The 22600-nt window shown below is 40.1% G+C and overlaps 1 protein-coding gene across 1 annotated transcript in view; it reads right to left on the bottom strand.

Annotated features, from left to right (window-relative positions):
- LOC148362110 (leucine-rich repeat-containing protein 4C-like) overlaps window positions 1–22600 on the bottom strand; it is a 131153-nt gene that overhangs the window by 15342 nt on the left and 93211 nt on the right. Inside the window, exon 6 of the mRNA XM_088339549.1 lies at window positions 7383–7446. The gene's annotated coding sequence lies outside the window, so the exon portion shown is untranslated. The remainder of the gene's footprint in view (window positions 1–7382; window positions 7447–22600) is intronic.

Genomic DNA, 22600 nt, shown 5'->3' with positions numbered 1-22600 from the left:
CTTGGAACTCATTTCAACTCTCAGTAAGTGTCATGTCCAGCATGGTCGCCGTGGCGACCGGCTGGCCCCGCCCCCTTGGCACCGGCTGTAGCAGATTTTCTAATTTGCGTGTGTGCTTCTTAAGGCCGGGTTTGCATTATTCTGTTCTGTTTGACTTGAGGAAACCTGTACTTGCCCTTTCTGAGTAAAAGCCTGTTTTGTGAGTATTCCTAGTCTGAGTTCCTGTTTGCCTGTAAGCCTGTTTTTTTGTTTTTGTCCCTGAGTGTTGGTCGACTTTTATTTCCTTAATAAAAGTAACTGATCGTTAACGTGAATGAGTTCACCCTTCCTGCCTCCTGCCTCTGATCTGGTCCGGTCCCGTGACAGTAATTATTGTTATCACGGTTTGCCTTTTATCCTGTTTGGAGGGGGGGTATCATTTACCATGGACTGGTCACTGATCATTACTGAAAAAAAATCAAAAAGGAGTGTGGGAGTAGATATCTTACTCACACAACTTACTCAGATGCGAAAGGAACCTTTCTAAAATATCCCCTTCTATGTATTATGTCAACACCCACATATGTAATTAATTTATCTGGTGTGGTTGCAGAAATTATAATCATTTAGCAAGAATGTACAGTGGAACCTCGGTTTTCGAACGCCTCTCAGTTCGAACAAATCGGAGTCCGACCAAAAATTTGGAGAAATTCTTGCTTCGCTGTTTGGTCAAAAAATCGGAGTTCGAACGCCGGTAATGCGTGAGTGCGTACGCTAGGGTGCGATGCTGAGTGGCGTACGGGTGTTCTAGCCCCTTATTATGCCTCCGAAGAAAGTCAGTGCAAGCAGCAAAGTTAATACAGGTGAAAAAAGAAAAGTAGTGCGTACGACTATTGCATTCAAGAAATAAATAATAGCCAAACATGATGGAGGTCTGCGAGCGCCTTCTGCTGACCACCACAAAGGTAAGAAATCCTATTCATAAGATTACGATAACGCAAACGTACGATTAGCCTGGGTTAGCTTTAAGTTTACGTTAAACATTCAGGGTGTTGGAAGAGAGCCCAACATTGAGGGCGTTGGAACGGAGCCCCCTTTCCAATGAACCGCTCCCCACTTGTTGTGGAGACCCGGGTGCTAAATGACTTGTAAACGACCTGATTTTTTTATTTTTACACGTTCATGTTAGCGTAATCTTTCGTACAGAAGATTACGATAACGCGAAGGTACGATTACCCTGGGTTAGCTTTATGTTTACGTTGAACATTCAAGGTAAACATTCAGGGTGTTGGAACGGATTAAAACGATTTACATTATTTTTAATGCGAAAAATGATTTCGGTGATCGAACAAATCGGTTTTCGAACAGGATTCTGGAACGGATTATGGTCGAGAACCGAGGTTCCACTGTATTACAAATTTTATATGAAAAAATGTACCTAGTTTATTAATTATAGCATATTTAATAAACTGATTGGATAAAACAGCCCGGCCACCAACTCTTTGACTTGCTGCCTTCCCGCAAGCGCTACAGGTCACACAAAACAAAAACAAACTGACTCAGAGACAGTTTGTTCCCCAGACCCATTACATGCAAACTCCGCACAGGAGGATTCTATCTCTTAGAACTGTGCCAAAAAAGTGCTAACCACTCAGTCACTGTACCGCCCTCTCTCCAGTCATATCAAAAGGTAATTCATGGAAAATACTATTATTTTGTATTTTTTTGCTGTTTGCTACACCTAAATAGGACACAAAGCGCTTAAATTTGGCCATGAAAAAAGTATACGATTCGTGTACAATGTATGACTTGGTTGTCAAAACAGATGTAAATGGCTTCTTGCAGCCTGAAAATGCAGAAAAAGCAAACACACCGTTTAATATGAATACAACTTGCTCCCCTGTGTTGGAAACAATAACCAGATTGTGTTTTAAGCATACATTTGTTTAAAAAGCGCCCATTTTTTTGTTATGTGCCACTTTAAAAATGTATGAAATGGCTTACAAAACAGGCAAAATTGGGAAAAGTCTCCAAATGTCTAACTTACTAAAGATTTGCTGTGCAATGTCATATCGTATTTTTTTTTCACTCATAATACTAAAACTCAGGGTTGGGTAGGGTTACTTTAACTGGATTACTTTCAATGACTTTTGGATGACTCCAACACAAAATATGCTAATAAAAGACAAAAGAAACTAAATATGAATAAAATGACTCCATTTTGTGCAGGTTTGGGGAGTAACGGAATACAGTGGAACCTCGTTTTTCGAACGCCTCTCGGTTCGAACAAATCGGTTCTCGACCAAAAATTTCGAGAAATTCTTGCTTCGCATTTCGTTAAAAAAATCGGAGTTCGAACGACGGTACGCTAGGGGCGACGCTGAGCGGCGTACGGGTGTAGATTGCCCCCACCCCTCGTGAAGAACTGTTGTCACGGCAACGCGCACTCCTTTTCTGTTTTCGTTTTTTCAAAAGCGGTGAAGAGAGTGTTTTAACCCCTAATTATGCCTCGGAAGAAGGTTGGTGCAAGCAGCAAAGTTGCTACAGGTGAAAATAGAGGAGTAGTGCGTACAACTATTGCATTTAAGAAAGAAATAATAGCAAAATATGAAGAAGGTGTGCGAGTTTTCCTTCTTTCAGGAATACAGCATGGCTTTTGCCGATCGGTAGGAAATCCTATTCATGATTATTTTCTTTATCCTTTAACCGCTCACCACTTGTTCTGGAGACCCGGGTGCTAAATGACGTGTAAACGACCTGATTTTTTTATTTTTACACGTTAATGTTAGCGTAATCTTTCGTACGGAAGATTACGCTAACGCAAACGTACGATTAGCCTGGGTTAGCTTCATGTTTACGTTCATGGTAAACATTCGGGGTGTTGGAACCGATTAAAACAGTTTTACATTACTTTTAATGGGAAAAAACGGCTTCGTGATCGTACAAATCGGTATTTGTACAAAGAAATGGAACGGATTATGGTCGAGAACCGAGGTTCCACTGTACATGGAACAGCAAAAATGATGTTGGCAAGCTGTTTGGATTTATTTTCATTTTGTTTCTGTCGCATTTTATGTTAGTTTCGCCGCAGATCAAAGCGATCAAAGCCAGGAGAGAAAGCTTACCACGTGTTGTGAGTCATCATTTTATTCATGTTTAGTTTCTTTTGTCTTTTATTAGCATATTTGAAATTGGAGTAATCGAAAACTCGAACCGCGAGACCAAAACAACAATGGCGGATGCCTGACCAAAAGTTTGGAGTGCGGTAAATATTTGTTAAAAATAAAAGTAATCGGGTAATAATGACAATTTTGTGTTGAAAATGTTGCGTCCCGGGACGCATGTTGATTTGACACTATGCGTCCCCAGCAAAAATCATGTGTCTAGGACGTAGGGATGCCGGCAAACGAAAACACTGGGTTATACTATTAGCAGCCTGAATGAAGGTTGGGCAGATCGATGCAAATATACTTTTTATCTACAATGAAGAAATGCTTGGAACGGATCAATACTATTCGTTGGATGGATACTGTCTTCCGATTTTAACCATTACCCTACTATTTTTGTTTGTGGATTACAATTATACCTCATCTCATCTCATCTCATTAGCTGCACCGCTTATCCTCAGTAGGGTCGCGGGGGTGCTGGAGCCCATCCCAGCAATCAGCGGGCAGTGGGCAGGGGACACCCTGAACTGGTTGCCAGCCAATCGCAGGGCACACAGGGACAGACAACTCATTCGCTCAGTCACACCTAGGGACAATTTGGACCGGCCAATTCACCTAAAATGCATGTTTTGGAACGTGGGAGGAAACCGGAGTGCCCGGAGGAAACCCACGCGAGCGCGGGGAGAACATACAAACTCCGCACAAGCGCTACCCACTGCGCCGCCGTGCTGCCCTACAATTATAATTATACCATTATACATTATACATTATATATTATTTATATATATATATATATATATATATATATATATATATATATATATATATATATATATATTATGCATTATATTATAATATAATAATATTATTATATTATATATAATATACAATCATACCATCACTTTTAATTTAAATCCAATTGTGTTTCCACTTTATTTGCTTTACTGACCTAGTGGTCGGCGGCGCCCTCTGTTGGCTGCGGCTGCATCGGCTCGCTACAACGGGTCAGGTGCAATCGACATTTCGTTCTGTGTACATTGTTACACAGAATGACAATACAAGGAAATTATTATTATTATTATTATTATTTCAAAATATTGTGACAAGGAAGGTATTTTAGTTGTCTTTTTGACATTAGAATACATTCTTTTAGTTACATGGCTTTTTTTTTTATCTGACTTTCTTGACTTTTGTTTTGAAACATCGGTTTATGTAGGGCTTTTTCTTTATTTATGTAGTATTTTTCTTTTTTAGATTTGTTGTTTGTAGATTTTAGTTGGCTTGTTGACAATGCTATGCAATATTTGTAAATTATTGACATTGCTGTATTTTTCGGTTTGACTTTCTTGACTTTCGTTTTGAAACAGTTGTTGGAGTAAAGTAAAAATATTTCTTTAACGGTTAAAGGTCATTATATTGTATTGTCTGAGATAGGTACAGTATCAATCAATACACGGTATTTACTTGGATCGGATCAATACTGAAACTTCCAGTATTTATTGTTTTATCATAGAGGAAGAAGGAGCTAGTTTTGTTCAACAAAGAATAGGTGCGCTGGCACTACAATTGTAAGGATTTTTTTTTCATGCATTCATCATGTGAAATGAAAACAGCGAAGGTGGCTTTTATATGGTAGATGTTTTATAACGGTAATTGACAAAATCCTTTTAGCAGACATTTGTTAATAAACTATGTTATTTAAACGTAACCCTCCCCTTGTTCTCAAGCAATGTTCCCTGTAATTTTCCAGGGGTCTGAGCAATTATCAAACATGTCCAAAACTTGACATCGAGTTACATTTTGCTGAGTTTCCGGCAATGCAAAATTATTTTTCTCTTTTGACTGAATCCACTCGTGTACTATTGCAAAGGGCAGCACGGCCTAAAAACGTTGTTTGTTCTTACAATTCTTTCACAAGATATCCATTTCTTTTTATTTCCTGATATATTTTGTCACATAATATTAACCTTTTTGGGGGCTTATTGAGTCGGTTGCAAGATACAAAACTGTACTTAATCACATTTTTTAGTGGAAGTACAATGTTGGCAACAAGATTCACTTGATATAATTGGAAATTATTTGAATGCAACACAAACTTTTTCTTCCCTTTTCCGTGTTTTTTTTTCTACTTGTTTTTAAATTTATTTAAAAAAAATCTCATTGTGTTTATTTTTTCCGAGCTGTTACTTTTTTCTTTTTGTTCTCTATTTACTTTTTTCCTACATTTCTTTATTTTCTTTTTTTCTGGCTTTTTTCTAAATGTTTCCTTCTTTTTTTCTCTTTCTTTTGTTTCTTTTTTTCTCAGCTTTTCACTACTTTTTCATTTTGGTATTTGTTTCTTTTTTGTTCTATTCCCCCCTTCCTTTAAGTCATTTTGTGCATAATTTTACATAATATTTGGTCATGTTGGTTTTAAAGAAGCAAAAACAACCCAAAGAGCCGTTTAGGACCCGAAAGAGCCGGTTCCTTTTAGTGAGCCGAGCCGGAGAAGCCGGTTCCTCGACAAACTATACTAACTTTACTCAACTTCGTTTTCTTTCGACTCGACTTCAAAATACCGCATTTAGGACACAGCGTAAGGGAAACCCGTGTATTTTTACCTTCATGCACTGTAACTTTGACTTGAGTCGCTAATTGGTAATTTTGAGCCCTCATTTTTGTGCGCAGGCTAGATTTTCTTGTGCGCTGAGAATGTGCGAGCAGTGCGCAATTGCGCAGCGTAGAGACAAGTGACATAACTCGACAAAGTCCTGAGTTGGCTAACAGCCATTTTGATAATAGCTAATAGACACTCCGCATAATGTTAGCTTCTTTGGTGAATATAACACTGCCTGGGCGCTGTGTGGCGAGCAATTTCCCATTTGGGTCAGCTTTTAGAGTGGTCTTGCAAATTGATCACTTTGCGTTTGCCAAGCGAATGAAAGAAACAAAGTTACTAAATTTTTTAGTGCAACTTTTAAATAAAACGTGTCTTTTGTCTAAGGGCTGGCCTAAGTGTGATGTAAAGCCGTATTTGCCCGCAGTGTATGGTTAGGAGACCTTTGCGCTAATCCCTACTATTATCAGTCGCAAAGGTTGGGTAGGGTTACTTTAACTTGATTACTTTCAATGACTTTTGGATTACTCCAATACCAAATATGCTAATAAAAGACAAAATAAACTAATCATGAATAAAATTATGACTCACAAGACGTGGTAAGCTTTCTCTCCTGGCTTTGATCTCTTTGATCTCCGGCAAAACGAACATAAAATGCGACAAAAACAAAATGAAAATAAATCCAAACAGCTTGCCAACATCATTTTTGCCGTTCCATGTATTCCGTTACTCCACAAGCCTGCACAAAATTTAGTCATTTTATTCATCTGATCTCATCTCATCTCATCAGCTGCACCGCTTATCCTCAGTAGGGTTGCGGGGGTGCTGGAGCCCATCCTAGCTATCATTGGGCAGTAGGCAGGGGACACCCTGAACTGGTTGCCAGCCAATTGCAGGGCTAATTTTATTCATATTTAGTTAATTTTGTCTTTCATTAGCATATTTGGTATTGGAGTAATGCAAAAGTAGTTGAAAGAAATCCAGTTAAAGTAAACCTACCCAACCCTGTCAGTCGCTATCAAACGTTATCTTGATAGATAATCAAAAAGAAAATACAGCAAAAGGCGTTAAAATACAGTATCCCTTTGATTTATGTGATTTATTTGTTCAATAACCAGATGTATTTAGTGAATTCCCGCAAAATTAGAAACTATACAGGAATATATATCTCATCTCATCTCATTAGCTGCACCGCTTATCCTCAGTAGGGTTGCTGGGGTGCTGGAGCCCATCCCAGCTATCATTGGGCAGTGGGCAGGGGACACCCTGAACTGGTTGACAGCCAATTGCAGGGCACACAGGGACAGACAACTCACTCGCTCAGTCATACCTAGGGACAATTTGGACCAGACTCTGTGTGATATGCCTAGTCCTGTGAATCTCCGTTTTTGCCTGTCTTTTGATCCTGTTTTATTTTTGGCCCGATCTGTTTGATTTCACCTCCGCGGCCTTCGATCCCCGGATCGAGTGTGCGCGCATTCCTCTTATCCACAATAAATTGTGAGTAATGTTACGCGATTGGGTTCTCATTCCTGTGTCCTGTCCTGGTTCGTGACGGACCCACCAGTTAAGAAATACTGCAATTGGTCAACTAATGAGGTGGGGTGTTGCTTCTTAGTTTTGGGGAGTGGACTTCTTACCTGCCAAGTCAGTTGCAGTTTAGAGGAGATCTGGTCATTATTTTTAACTTCTGGATCCAAATCCCTAGAAAAAATGAACGAAAAAAAAGTTAATTCGGAAGTATAGTACATTTAGTTCACAGTCCACAAATTATTATTTTCTGCAGAGCCAAATGAATAAGACATTGCGATTGCAAAATGCAGAAAATGAATTGATAATTTGTAAAAGAAAATGCATTATTCTACTTCGTTATATTTGCATGTATGTTTTCCTTCTACAGTGAACCTCCAAGCGACTTCATTTTTGAACCTTTTTTATAATAAACCTAATTCATGTCGAGCAACTCAGTATCTCACAACAAAATGTTAATGAACAATAAATATGATATAACGAAACACATCTACAATGTAACATGTTAAACTACATAAATAAACACGTTTGAAAAAAAAATATGGTGTAAGATTATTTTGTATTTTGTAAAGGAAAATACGACAGTTTGTAAGGGCATGGAGCCCTGGAGCGCGACAGGTATGGGATTATTTTTAAAGTCCCAGTCCGACCGAAGGGTTCCTAGTTTAAAACCGTTGGGTTAGTCTACCCATTTTTTGATTACCCTTGCAGGTATACACATTCCATTGTTCCACCAACATAAATGCATTATTGGATATTTGTTTTCTGCGTTGATGCCTGTGAACTTGTAATACAAATTATACACCCAACTTCAGCTTACTTGATAAAAAAGCCTCTTGTGCATTAATTGATTTATCTGGTACATTTTAATTTTATTTTCTGACCCCACAGCAAACATAATACAGGTGTCTCATCTCATCTCATCTCATTAGCCGTACCGCTTATCCTCATTAGGGTCGCGGGGGGGCTGGAGCCCATCCCAGCCATCTCCGGGCAGTGGGCAGGGGACACCCTGAACAGGTTGCCAGCCAATCACAGGGCACACAGGGACGGACAACTCATTCGCTCATTCACACCGAGGGACAATTTTGGAGCGGCCAATTGACCTGAAATGTATGTTTTTGGAACGTGGGAGGAAACCGGAGTGCCCGGAGGAAACCCACGAAAGCACGGGGAGAACATACAAACTCCGCACAGGAAGTCTGGAGCTGGATTTGAACCCACGACAGGTTCCCATGACATGAACTGATCCGCACAAGCGCTAACCACTACTCTTTGTTATTTATTAACATAACAAACACCGAGTTTAATATGCATTTCTAATATAGAATGTAAAATAATTGAATGTAGTGTCATTGCCACGAGTTAAATGCGCACCAAAATTTAAAAAAAAAAAGGCCAACCTGATGGTGCTAAAACACATACATGATACAATACCACAGTTGAGAAAGTAGGTTGAGGGTAATACAGTGGAACCTCGGTTTTCGAACGCCTCTCAGGTCGAACAAATCAGTTCTCGACCAAAATTTTCGAGAAATTCTTGCTTCGCTTTTCGTTCAAAAAATCGGAGTTCGAACGCCGGTGCGCTAGGGGCGATGCTGAGCGGCGTACGGGTGTAGATTGCCCCCACCCCTCGTGAAGAACTGTTGTCACGTGAGGGTGCACTCCTTTTTTCTTTTGTTTTCAATATCAGTGAACAAAGTGTTTTAACCCCTAATTATGCCTCGGAAGAAGGTCGGTGCAAGCAGCAAAGTTGCTACAGGTGAAAGAAGAAGAGTAGTGCGTACAACTATTGCATTTAAGAAAGAAATAATTGCAAAATATGAAGAAGATGTGCGAGTTTCCCTTCTTTCGAGGGAATAGAGCATGGCTTCTGCAGACCACCACAAAGGTAAGAAATCCTATTCATAAATATTTTCTTTATCCTTTAACCGCTTACCACTTGTTGTGGAGACCGGGGTGCTAAATGACGTGTAAACGACCTGATTTTTGTATTTTTACACGTTCATGTTAGCGTAATCTTTCGTACGGAAGATTACGCTAACGCGAACGTACGATTAACCTGGGTTAGCTTCATGTTTACTTTCATGGTAAACGTTCAGGGTGTTGTAACTGGTTAAAACGATTTTACATTACTTTTAATGGGAAAAACGATTTTCGGTGATCGACCAAATCGGTTTTCGAACAGGGTTCTGGAACGGATTATGGTCGAGAACCGAGGTCCAACTGTACAATAAAAAAAAAAAATCCAGTCTTAGCGTTTTACATAATTAAGGGAAGTTTTGCCTTAGGGTAGACGTTGTGGAAACATATTATGTTATTAGTATGTTTTTTCTATATTATTACTAGGTTAATTGTTTGAAAAAGGCTAATATAGACTCAGTCAACCACTGAATAATAGATTTACCAGAAAATCACAATGATCCAGCATTAGTGAGCTATTTTCAGAATATGTCAGCGGTCACCTCACCTCAGAGGCATAAAGTAAAAATATTTTATTTAATGTTGAAATTGAGTAATGATTTCACGCTACATCACCCTTTTGAGCAGATCACTCACAAAATGTTTGATTTAGCGCTCTACCTCATGAGCTAACGCCGCCCTATATTCGATTCAAGTTTTTTTTATGTTTAATGTCAGCATCCTCGTGATATTATTTTATTTACAAATCTTAGCACTTTATGCAAGAAATAGGCAGTCAACATACTATCCCAAGACTTCATATCCCTTCTAATTTTCTATGAATTTAGAATTGATGCTTTTTTTCTTTGGGCTAGAAAAGTCAGAGTGAATCAAGGAAGCAAGGTTTTGGGTGCTCTGAGGACAGTAATGAACAACAAGAGTATGAGTATGGATGTTAAGAAGGAACTGTATGAGAGTGTGATTGTGCCGACTGTGTTGTATGGTGCAGAGACTTGGAACCTGAACGCAGATTTAAGAAGGAAATTCAATGTTTTTGAGATGAAGTGTTTGAGGAGTATGTTAGGAGTGACAAGATTGGATAGACTGAGAAATGAAATGGTGAGAGACAGAACTGGAGTAGTCGTGGAACTGAGCTAGCGTGTGGATAAGGGAGTACTCGGTTGGTTAGGACACATGGAGAGGATGGATGAGGAGCGAATATTGAAGAGGATCTACAGAGCAGAAGTCAATGGAAGGAGACCAAGAGGAAGGCAGCCATTGATGTGGATGGATGGTGTTATGAGTGCACTGCAGGAAAGAGGTCTAAATATAATGGAAGCTAGAGCTCTTGTTGGTGACAGGAAGGAGTGGAGAGGTGTTGTGAAAGGATAGTGGGATTGTGGACACGTTCTAATGGATGGGCTGGGCACCCGTATGATGCGGCAGGGGTAAACCAGTGAAAGCTGTCGGGCCCTGCTGTTAAACAAAAGAGTGTGTTGTGTCACCCTGACCCGAGTGACATGGCCGCTTTCTGGTGTCCCGTTTCATCTGGAGGGACAAAAGCATGACCGACTTAGGTGCCGAGGTGCCTTACGTGTTTGGGTGTTTGGGCATTTGGGTTGGCCATAGTCCAAAAATGTTTTATGTGTGTTTTTTTGGCTATTTTTCCCCTTTTACTTTCTTTGTTATTGTATGTGTTTGTCTTGCTGTCGGTCACACCCCTTGAGGGATATGACCAAGGTGGATAGATAGATAGAGAAGTCCAACAACAATTCAAGGTTGTCAATGTCCCATAACTACGCTTACAAGCTGAACACTTTACCAGCAGGTCGACTACATCACCTACTGGAAATGACCAGGGAAGAGAGTCAGGCTGAATCAATTGGCTGCAGAGCAACTCGTTCAATTACAATGTTTGGTCAAGGTGGTCTACGCGGACTTTTAGTGCTGTGAGCTCCCAAAGGAGTCGTGAGAGCTGAAATCAGCTCAGCGCCGCCTGCCATTTGTCATAATCTAATGGTAAATCCATCCGTCTCTGCTACAAGCTGACTCATTGAGTCAAGAGGGACCAAGGCTAAAGACGGTATGGATCAATGTTGACTGAAAAATATACTGTAATGACAGAAATACAAAACTATACCATATCAAAAGCATTAATAACAAGGATGCACAATACGTTTTTTTTTCTCTCTCCTGGTACTGATAACAGATAAAATCCTGCCTTGGAGACATGAACAGATACCGGTACTCATAACTGATTTCTCATAACTCAAAACTTTTTTTGCTTAATCGGTGTTCATTTTACCTCTGAAAAGTGATGGGTCCCGGGGACTCGCATGCACGGTAAAAATGATGCTGTTTGGATGTATTTTCATTCTGTTTCTGTCGCATTTGTTCAACCAACGCCAGATCCATCGTCCACAATGAGTGAATTTGAGCTGCGGATCGCCACCAACAACGTCCGGAATTGGAGTATTTTTTTTGTCATCACGGAGTGTTGGCTTTCCCGACGCCGCATTACATCACCGGCTCGAACGAGACGAAGACTCCGGTAAAAACAGGGGTTGGAGACTAGGCGCTACAATAACAGCCGAACCATTGACACACACTGCTCACTCGATATGGAGTTTCTAGCAGTATCGTGCAGACCCTTCTATGTACCGGGAGAGTTAACTGTGTTCTTTGTGTTTGCTGTTTACTTTCCACCGCTAACCGTTTCACCGGATGCTAACGTTAGCATAGTTCTAAATCTCCTGCCCGCTGCTATCAATAAACAGCAGCTTGCACACCCCAACGGAGCTTTATCGTCGACGGCGACTTTAATCAGGCATGTTCATGGACTGTACTCCCAAATCCATTCAATTGTGGACTGAGCAATTCGGAAAAACACTGGGATATGTGTAATGTGAAATGTAAGATCAAACATCAAACATTCCGGTTGTATCCAGCAACTCTGTTTGACCCTCAACTCTGTTTGACCCTCACCACCACATATTTCGTTTCTTTTGTCTTTTTTTAGCATATTTGGTATTGAAGTAATCCCAAAGTAATTGAAAGTAATCAAGTTAAAGTAACCCTACCCAACCCTGCATTTTATGGTAGTTTTGCCGGAGATCAAAGAGATCAAAGCCAGGAGAGAAAGCTTACCACGTGATGTGAGTCATCATTTTATTCATATTTTGTTTCTTTTGTCTTTTATTAGCATATTTGGTATTGGAGTAGTCCAAAAGTAATTGAAAGTCATCAAGTTAAAGTAACCCTACCCAACCCTGCATTTTATGTTAGTTTTGCCGGAGATCAAAGTGATCAAAGCCAGGAGAGAAAGCTTACCACGTGTTGTGAGTCATCATTTTATTCATATTTAGTTTATTTTGTCTTTTATTAGCATATTTGGTATTGGAGTAATCCAAAAGTCATTGAAAGTAATCCAGTTAAAGTAACCCTACCCAACCCTGGCTAGAATTTAATGTTTAAATGTCAAGCATTTGTTTGCATAGTAAGCATGTCAAAGAGAAACAAACAATATTCACTTTATTTTAGGAAGTGTCAGTCATAATAAAGACTGGCAAAATCCTCTGAAAAACGCCTCAGAAGGCTTGCCATACTTCCACTGAGATACAGGAGGATTAGCAGGCTAAGCCGATAAGAATATGTAATACGAATACCAGATAAGTCGGAACAGTTCTACGGAGAACGCAGAGAAAAAAGTGGTAAAATGAAACGTGAGTTGGGGTATGATGTAAAAAAAAAAGTGAACTGACGGTGAGGAAATGCAGTCCTTTATAAAAATATAAAAATCATAGCTGCACCGCTTATCCTCAGTAGGGTTGCGGGGGTCCTGGAGCCCATCCCAGCAATCATCGGGCAGTGGGCATGGGACACCCTTAACTGGTTGCCAGCCAATCGAGGGCACACAGGGACAGACAACTCCCTCGCTCATTCACACATAGGGACAATTAGGACCGGCCAATTGGAATGTGGGAGGAAACCGGATTGCCCGGAGGAAACCCACGCAAGCACGGGGAGAACATACAAACTCCGCACAGGAAGTCCGGTAGCTGGATTTGAACCCACACAGGAGGTTCCCGAGACCTTAGAACTGTGGCGCAACCACTGCGCCGCCGTGCTGCCCCAGTGTGTATTTTAGTAGCTCTGTTTAGATTCTCTATATCAAATTAAGTGAGGTTTAATTTACTTTTGGGAGATGTGTCCTCCTTGGTAAAAAGTGGGCAAAAAAAAGCATGCCAACCATTTTCTCAACCGCTTCAAGCTTTCTTTTTCCAATTTTGTTCTACCTACCTACCTACCTACCTACCTACCTACCTACCTACCTATCCATCCATCCATCTATCTATCTATCTATCTATCTATCTATCTATCTATCTATCTATCTATCTATCTATCTATCTATCTATCTATCTATCTATCTATCTATCTATCTATCTATCTATCTATCTATCTATCTATCTATCTATCTATCTATCTATCTATCTATCTATCTATCTATCTATCTATCTATCTATCTATCTATCTATCTATCTATCTATCTATCTATCTATCTATCTAGACATCTATCTATCTAGACATCTATCTATCTATCTAGACATCTATCTATCTATCTATCTATCTATCTAGACATCTATCTATCTATCCAGCCATCCATCCATAAAATTACTGAATTTTGTGTAGGCTTGGGGAGTAACGGAACACATGGAACGTCAAAAAATAATGTTGGCAAGCTGCTTGGATTTATTTTCATTTTGTTTCTGTCGCATTTGATGTTCGTTTTGCCGGAGATCAAAGAGATCAAAGCCAGGAGAGAAAGCTTACCACGTGTTGTGAGTCATCATTTTATTCATATTGAGTTTCTTTTGTGTTTTATTAGCATATTTGGTATTGGAGTCATCCAAAAGACATTGAAAGTAATCAAGTTAAAGTAACCCTACCCAACCCTGGACGTCACTCCTTTACAGCTTTTCACTTTCCGCGGGGGGTTCTGGTCCCGATTCACTGTGATAACCGGGGGATTACTGTATTCCGCTAAAAGCAGTATATAAGTCACGTTTTGTCAAATATTTCTGACTCTCACTCTGTTTTGCTGGTTGTTTCCATGTTACTCTGGAGCTAGGAAGCCAAGATGAAATCAGATGCTGCTAAAATGTTTTTCCACTTTCAAAAGGAGAGACCGAACTGTATCACTTTGTGACAAAAATCAATGCATTTAAGACCAGAAATTTGAGTCAGTTCAATCAAAGTGAGTGTAGTTTCACCCCTGTTGGCCGAGGCTTTAAAAAAGAGCATTAACGGAGTGACGGTTTGACACATCACCATGGCAACAGGCAAGCAGAGGGCAGCATTTTTTGACTCCTCTGGGAAAAAAATAGAAGAAATGATGGACTTTGTGCGCAAAGAAAATATGGTGCGCCAATGATCATGCTCAAAAATTAGTTAAATATGCTCATCCCACCCTGCTAAGTCCATTAAGTACAGAATACATTTACAATAATTTGCATAATTATGTTGAGGCCCTACCCCACAAATGCAAACCCTCCCAACATCTTTGATCAAAAGAAGCAATGAATAAACTTGAGTTGATCAGTGTTGAATAGTATTGAGGAATATAAACCTTTTACATTTTAAAAAGTAATGTTCCCTGAGTAAACCTAACTGATACTGACCTCTGAAAAACTTGTACGTGTTTCAATATTTTCTTAACAAAAAAAAGTACTGTACTTAAAGAGTTTTTTTTGTTTTTTTGTTTCACAAATCAAATCTCATCTCATCAGCTGCACCGCTTATCCTCAGTAGGGTCGCGGGGGTGCTGGAGCCTAGTCCAGCAAACAAATCAAATCTCTCTCTCATCTCTCTCTCGTTCGCTGCACCGCTTATCCTCAGTAGGGTCGCGGGGGTGCTGGAGCCCATCCCAGCAATCATCGGGCAGTGGGCAGGGGACATCCTGAACTGGTTGCCAGCCAATCGCAGGGCACACAGGGACAGACAACTCACTCGCTCAGTCACACCTAGGGACAATTTGGACCGGCCAATTCACCTGAAATGCATGTCTTTCGAATGTGGGAGGAAACCGGAGAGCCCGGAGGAAACCCACGCAAGCATGGGGAGAACATACAAACTCCGCATAGTAAGGCCTGGAGCTGTATTCGAACTCACGCAGGAGGTTCCCACGAGCCCAGAACTGTGCCGCACACGCGCTAACCACTGCGCCGCCGTGCTGCCCAAATCAAATCTATACGGTCAAATTATAATTGCAAAAAGAAATGTTCCTTTTTTTATTGCACAACTTAATGAATTAGGGGACCTGATTTACCCACATCATGTGGATATTATGAAAAACTGTGTTTTTAGTAAAATTTGAAAATTATTTATATCATTAAAATAATAAATAAGATGTCTTTTTGGATTGATTTAACTGTCACAGTGAAAACTTTCATGAGAACGTTGGAATAATACAATGCTGAGTTAATGGAGGTGCTAAATTTTCTGTCGAGTAGTTATATTCATCGTCAGAAAGATAAATTCAAATGTTTATATGTAAGAAATAACAACAGTTGCATGACTAATTGTTTGATACAGTAAAAAAAACAAATAATAAATTCGGGATGTGTTGTTTGACACCTGCAATAGGACGCCGGTTCTTTAGTTTGAATATTAATGAACTGGAAGGATCGTCACTATTGGCCAATCATGCTGTTCTATTGTATTGTATTGTATTTATTTATTCAGCCAGTATAAACCATAAACATGATACATACAAGAAACCATTTGACACGCAAACACTCAATAATGATAAAATAATAGATTTAAAAGAATCAAAAGAATAGAGTAAAAAAATATATTGTAGTGTATAATACAATGTAATTATATAGAATAGTTTAAAAAGAAAGAATATGTAAATAACAAGACTAGCGTAGAATAGGTCTGAGGAACGCAGTTGGCACTATACATAATACTAGTGGAACCTCGGTTTTCGAACGCCTCTCAGTTCGAACAAATCGGTTCTCGACCCAAAATTTCGAGAAATTCTTGCTTCGCTTTTCATTCAAAAAATCGGAGTTCGAACGCCGGTACACTAGGGGCGACGCTGAGCGGCGTACGGGTGTAGATTGCCCCCACCCCTCGTGAAGAACTGTTGTCACGTGACCGCGCACTTATTTTTGCCCTCGTTTTTAATATCGGTGAACAGAGTGTTTTAACCCCTAATTATGCCTCGGAAGAAGGTCGGTGCAAGCAGCAAAGTTGCTACAGGTTAAAAAAGAAGAGTAGTGCGTACAACTATTGCATTTAAGAAATAGATAATAGCAAAATATGAAGAAGATGTGGGAGTTTCCCTTCTTTCGAGGGAATAGAGCATGGCCTTTTGCAGACCACCACAAAGGTAAGAAATCCAATGCATAAATCTTTTCTTTATGCTTTAACCGCTCACCACTTGTTGTGGAGATCCCGGTGCTAAATGACGTGTAAACGACCTGATTAGCCTGGGTTAGCTTCATGTTTACGTTCATGGTAAGCCTTCAAGGATTTGGAACGGATTAAAATGCTTTTACATTACTTTTATTGGCAAAAACGGTTTTCGGTGATCGACCAAATCGGTTTTCGAACAGGGTTCTGGAACGGATTATGGTCGAGAACCGAGGTTCCACTGTAACCTAAATCAATTTCCATTGCTGTTCTTTAACTTCCACAAACTTTAATGTGGATCTGCTTATGTAATAAAAAAGAAAGACCTCAGATGGTGGTGGGGGGATCTTAAGAACACGTTGGAATTTTTTATCTGAAGTTTGGCTTCTCTCCCTGTTCTCCTTGCAAGTTCAGTCCATTGATGTCTTCTCTTCTTATTTGGAGAGTCCACTAAACTTTGAACGTATCAGTTCTTAATGATAACCAGGGTTGGGTAGGGTTACTTTTACTGGATTACTTTCAATTCCTTTTGGATTACTCCAATACCAAATATGCTAATAAAAGACAAAAGAAACTAAATATGAATAAAAGTATGACTCACAACACGTGGTAAGCTTTCTCTCCTGGCTTTGATCTCCGGCAAAACTAAAATAAAATGTGACAGAAACAAAATGAAAATAAATCCGAACAGCTTGCCAACATCATCTTTGCCTTTCCATGTATTCCGTTACTCCCCAGGCCTGCACAAAATTTAGTCATTTTATTCCTATTTAGTTTATTTTGTCTTTTATTAGCATATTTGGTATCGGAGTAATCCAAAAGTAATTGAAAGTAATCCAGTTAAAGTAACCCTACCCAACCCTGATGATAACACAGCTTTTGCAGCATTAATCACACTACAAGGCAGTTGCAACAAAGACAGTCACCTACTTACCAAACCCCTGTTAGCATTGTGAAAGTGTAACCCCCAGTATGCCCAATAAAAACAACCCTATTCCCCTTAATACTCCCAGTTAAACAATAACAGTCACATAAATACAGTAAATGCTGACGTTGTTCCAGAAAAGACCCTTAGACGAGCCTCAACAGATTGATGCAAAGAGTAATGACAGAGTGAAAGTCTGTCTTTTACTCATTCTTGAGACGAGGAGGACTGTGCATGTGGTTGTGTCATTCCAATAAACTTAAATCCTAATTTATATGTTCAGTGTTCTCGTTTGCCCGCGTCCCTGCGTCCAAGACGCAATATTTTTGCTGGGGACGCATTGTGTCAAATCAACGTGCGTCCCTGGGACGCAACATTTTTGACATGAAATTGTCATTATCATTTTTTAACAAAGATTTACCGCACTCCAACTTTTTCGTCAGGCAGATCCGCCATTATTGTTTTGGTCTCGCGGTTCGAGTTTTCGTCTGCACGCCGATCTCGAGTTCAAGTTGTGTAGTCCATCTCTTTTAGAGAACCGGCTCTTTCGGCTGAACTCATTAAAGAGAGCCGGCTCTCAAACGGCTCACTTCTTTGATGCATTATATTACGAATGATTATGTTGTATAAAGAAGTTAAGAAAAAAAGGAAGTATAAAATGAGCCGGGGGGTTTAAAAAGTGGCAAGGCCAATCAATAATCACGACAGTAACACAACCTGTGTTCTGGTTTGCCCGCGTCCCCGCGTCCTAGACGTATCATTTTTGTTGGGGACGCATAGTCTCAAATCAACGTGCGTCCCCGGGACGCAACCTTCTTGCCACAAAATTGTCATTATCACCCAATTACTTTTTTTATACAAACATTTACCGCACCCCAAACTTTTCTCCAGGCAGATCCGCCATTGTGGTTTTGGTCTCGCGGTTCGAGTTTTCGTCTACACGCCGATCTCGGCCAACGAGACCTCGTTGTGTAGTGAAGGAAGTCCGTCTTTTTTTAGAGAACCGGCTTTTTTGGCTCAACTCATTAAAAAGAGACGGCTCTCAAACGGCTCACTTACTTTGATGATTGATATTACGAATTATGTTACGAATTACAAATAAGTTAAGAAAAAAAGGAAATATAAAAAATAAAAAAGACAGGTTTTTGGTGATCCCTTTTAATCAGTATATTACCAACAATAATTTAATGCAGAAAATGAATTCATAATTTGAATAAGAAAATTTATTATTCTACTTAATTATATTAGCATTTTTTTCCTTCTACAGTGAACGTCCAAGCGACTTCATTTTTTTTTTTTTTTTTTTTATAAAAAACCTCTTTCATGTCGAGCAACTCAGTATCTCACAACAAAATTTCCATTAACAATATATATGATATAAGGAAACACATGTACAATATAACATGTTAAACTACATAAATAAACATGTTTGAAAAAAAAAATATTTTTTTTGTATTTTGTAAGGGCATGGAGCAAACTAAATTTTGGGGACCCATAGATCTCTGTTGGGACCAATAGATTTTTGAGCATGCGAGTCCCCAGAAACCCATCACTTTTCACAGGTAAAATGAACACTGCATGTTTCATCTGCAAAGGTGGCGCCTTACCGATTAGATTTACAAAAGAGAACTAGAACCAGACACATGATCAAGATGTTTTTTCCTCTGCTCATTTTTTTGCATGATATATTACACGGAAAGGCTCGCTTGTCATGGATAATTGGCCTCGAGTCTATCATAACACGAGCTGAGGGTGCAGGTAAATGCCGCATGGAAACTGACTGATGCATTTAAAAGGAAAAAAACATGGAAAATATAAAGAGTAGATAGGATAAAAATGTTTTCTTTCATTCATCTCCATACATGTCAAGCTGTACGTTTTTTATGCATTTTAAGAAACGTACGACGTACAAGAAATCTGTACGGAAAAACGCAAATTTGTCAATGATGGGTACCACCCGGTATACACATACTATCATGAAACGGCAAATCAATCTAGTCAAACGAGTTCGCCGCGGTAGCCTCTATCTCGGTATCGTTTTTTTTTCTTAACGAAGCGAGTGGTTTGATGCTACTGTGCGCATGTGTCTGCCGCCTGGGGATTTCCCATCATGCATCATTCCATGGTAGTTGTGTAGTGAAAGGAAGTCCGTCTCTTTTTAGAGAACCTGCTTTTTCGGCTCAACTCATTAAAGAGAGCCGGCTCTCAAACGGCTCAATCGCTTTGATAAATTAAATTACGAATTATGATGTTGTATAAAGAAGTTAAGAAAAAAGGTGTGGTTATCCCTTGAATCAGTATATTACCAACAATGATTTAATGCACAAAATGAATTAATAATTTGAATAAGAAAATTCTACTTAATTATATTAGTAAGAAAAGACCAGGCCAAAAATAAAACAGGATCAAAGACAGGCAAATTCACAGAACTAGACATTTCACACAGAGTTTAACAGGAGTCTTGCAGACGCTCTGACAACAAACGGCTCGAAGGACAGCGTTTAAGTACTTCCAGGGAGCAATCTGTCAACGCGTTTCAGCTGGTGTCCATGGGCGGGACCAATTGGGTAACCGTGACAGAACCTGCCGCCACATGGCTGGGACCAATTGGGCGCCATGGCAACCATGACACACAGTGCTTTACCCGGACGTGTATATGGAGACCCCTACTCTGCGCCTCAGTTATTATTCACTCCTTTGTGGATTTTTAATTGGATTTGTTTTGTCTTTGTTGTTATCAATATCAACATATTGTGTTCTGCAGACAGCATGAACTGGTTAGGGGGGGTCCTCTGTTTGGGTGTGTGCAATAGTGTTTGTGAATCTCAGGCTGGTGTAAACTGTCGGTCAAACAGTGGGCGGACGCTGCCTCTGTAAAAAAACAAGAAAGGCTTTTCAATGCTTTTAGCGTCTCGTTACATTGAAAATGACTTCATCGATTGAATTGGACACTTAGGTAAGTCAGAGGAGCGCACATTGTAATCATGGTTGGGTAGGGTTACTTTAACTGGATTACTTTCAATTACTTTTGGATTACTCCCATACCAAACATGCTAATAAAGGACAAAAGAAACTAAATATGAATAAAATGATGACTCACAACACGTGGTAAGCTTTCTCTCCTGGCTTTGATCTCTTTGATCTCCGGCAAAACTAACATCAAATGCGACAGAAACAAAATGAAAACAAATCCAAAGAGCTTGCCAACATCAGCACGTCGGCGCAGTGGTTAGCGCATGTGCGGCACAGTTCTAAGGTCCTGGGAACCTCCTGTGTGGGTTCAAATCCAGCTACGGGACTTCCTGTGCGGAGTTTGTATGTTCTCCCTGTGCTTGCGTGGGTTTCCTCCGGGCACTCCGGTTTCCTCCCACATTCCAAAGACATGCATTTCAGGTGGATTGGCCGGTCCAAATTGTCCCTAGGTGTGAATGAGTGTGTGCCCTGCGATTGGCTGGCAACCAGTTCAGGATGTCCCCTGCCCACTGCCTGATGATTGCTGGGATGGGCTCCAGCACCCCCGCGACCCTACTGAGGATAAGCGGTGCAGCGAATGAGAGAGATATGAGAGAGATTTGATTTGTTTGCTGGAATTGGCTCCAGCACCCCCGCGACCCTACTGAGGATAAACGGTGCAGCTGATGAGATGAGATGAGCTTGCCAACATCATTTTTTGACGTTCCATGTATTCTGTTACTCCCCAAGCCTGCACAAAATGTTGTCATTTTATTCATATTTAGTTTATTTTGTCTTTTATTAGCATATTTGGTATTGGAGTAATCCAAAAATAATTGAAAGTAATCCAGTTAAAGTAACCCTACCCAACCCTGATTGTAATTTTGTGACATTCGTATGCTGTGAATCTGTAAAGACGTACTCTTAAGATAAATTTAACCCTTTCTGGGATATTACGAAGGTGTAACTGTCAGGCACCAGGAACGGAGACAGAACCCAATTGCATTAGTTTCTTAGTTTTATTGAGAAAGAGAGGAAAGCTGGCATCCATGATCCAGTGATCGTTGGTTGTGGGGAGCAGGTCGCTCGGGATGCGGAAGTGGCACTTCTCTGGCGAGCAATAGCTGTGTCGAAGGCGGGAAAACAGGTCGGGTTGTCGGGGCGCAGGAGCAGAGACGTGATCAAACAGAAACAGGTCGGAGCCGGGAAACGTATGAGAGACAAAAAACAGGGAGTCAGGATCGGAAGGCTTGCCTTAGGGGGAGCTTAAGGTCCGCAACGATCAGACGCCGGTAACAGGGACCAGGGAGTTTAAAAAATGGCAAAGAGCCAATCAATAATCACGACAGTAACACTACCAGTGTTCTCGTTTGCCCGCGTCCCCGCGTCCTAGACGCATCATTTTTGCTGGGGACAAATAGTCTCAAATCAACCCGCGTCCCCGGGACGCAACCTTTTTGCCACAAAATTGTCATTATTACCCGATTACTTTTTTTAAACAAAGATTTACTGCACTCCAAACTTTGCTTCAGGCAGATCCGCCATTGTTGTTTTGGTCTCGTGGTTCGAGTTTTCGTTTGCATCTCGGCCAACGAAATCTCGTTGTGTAGTGAAAGGAAGTCTGTCTTTTTTTGGGGAACCGGCTTTTTTGGCTCAACTCATTAAAACGAGCCGGCTCTCAAACGGCTCACTTGCTTTGATGATTGATATTACGAATGATGTTGTATAAAGAAGTTAAGAAAAAAAGGAAGTATAAAAAAATAAAAAAAAGACAGGTTTGTGGTTATCCCTTTAATCGGTATATTACGAACAATAATTTGATGCAGAAAATGAATTAATAATTTGATGATTAAAACTGAATGAATATATAGATTTATATTATATATTTGTCGCCGATAACTCTCAATAACACTAGATTTTGGGGACCCATATATCTCTGTAGGGACCCATAGATTTTTGAGCATGCGAGTCCCCGGGACCCATCACTTTTCACAGGTAAAATGAACACTGCACTACCTTGCAGATTTTTTCTTTTTGGAAGGTGCTTCTGGTCCCCATTAACCGAGAAAACCGAGGCATCCGCGAGCGATCAAAAAATGAAAAGACTAACCCAACCATTGCAATTAGAAAGCG

Source organism: Urocampus carinirostris, chromosome 7 (assembly GCF_059441175.1).
Source record: "Urocampus carinirostris isolate Australia breed hairy pipefish chromosome 7, RoL_Ucar_1.0, whole genome shotgun sequence".
Lineage (NCBI taxonomy): Eukaryota > Metazoa > Chordata > Actinopteri > Syngnathiformes > Syngnathidae > Urocampus > Urocampus carinirostris.
This window is presented reverse-complemented; position numbering and strand designations above follow the sequence as displayed.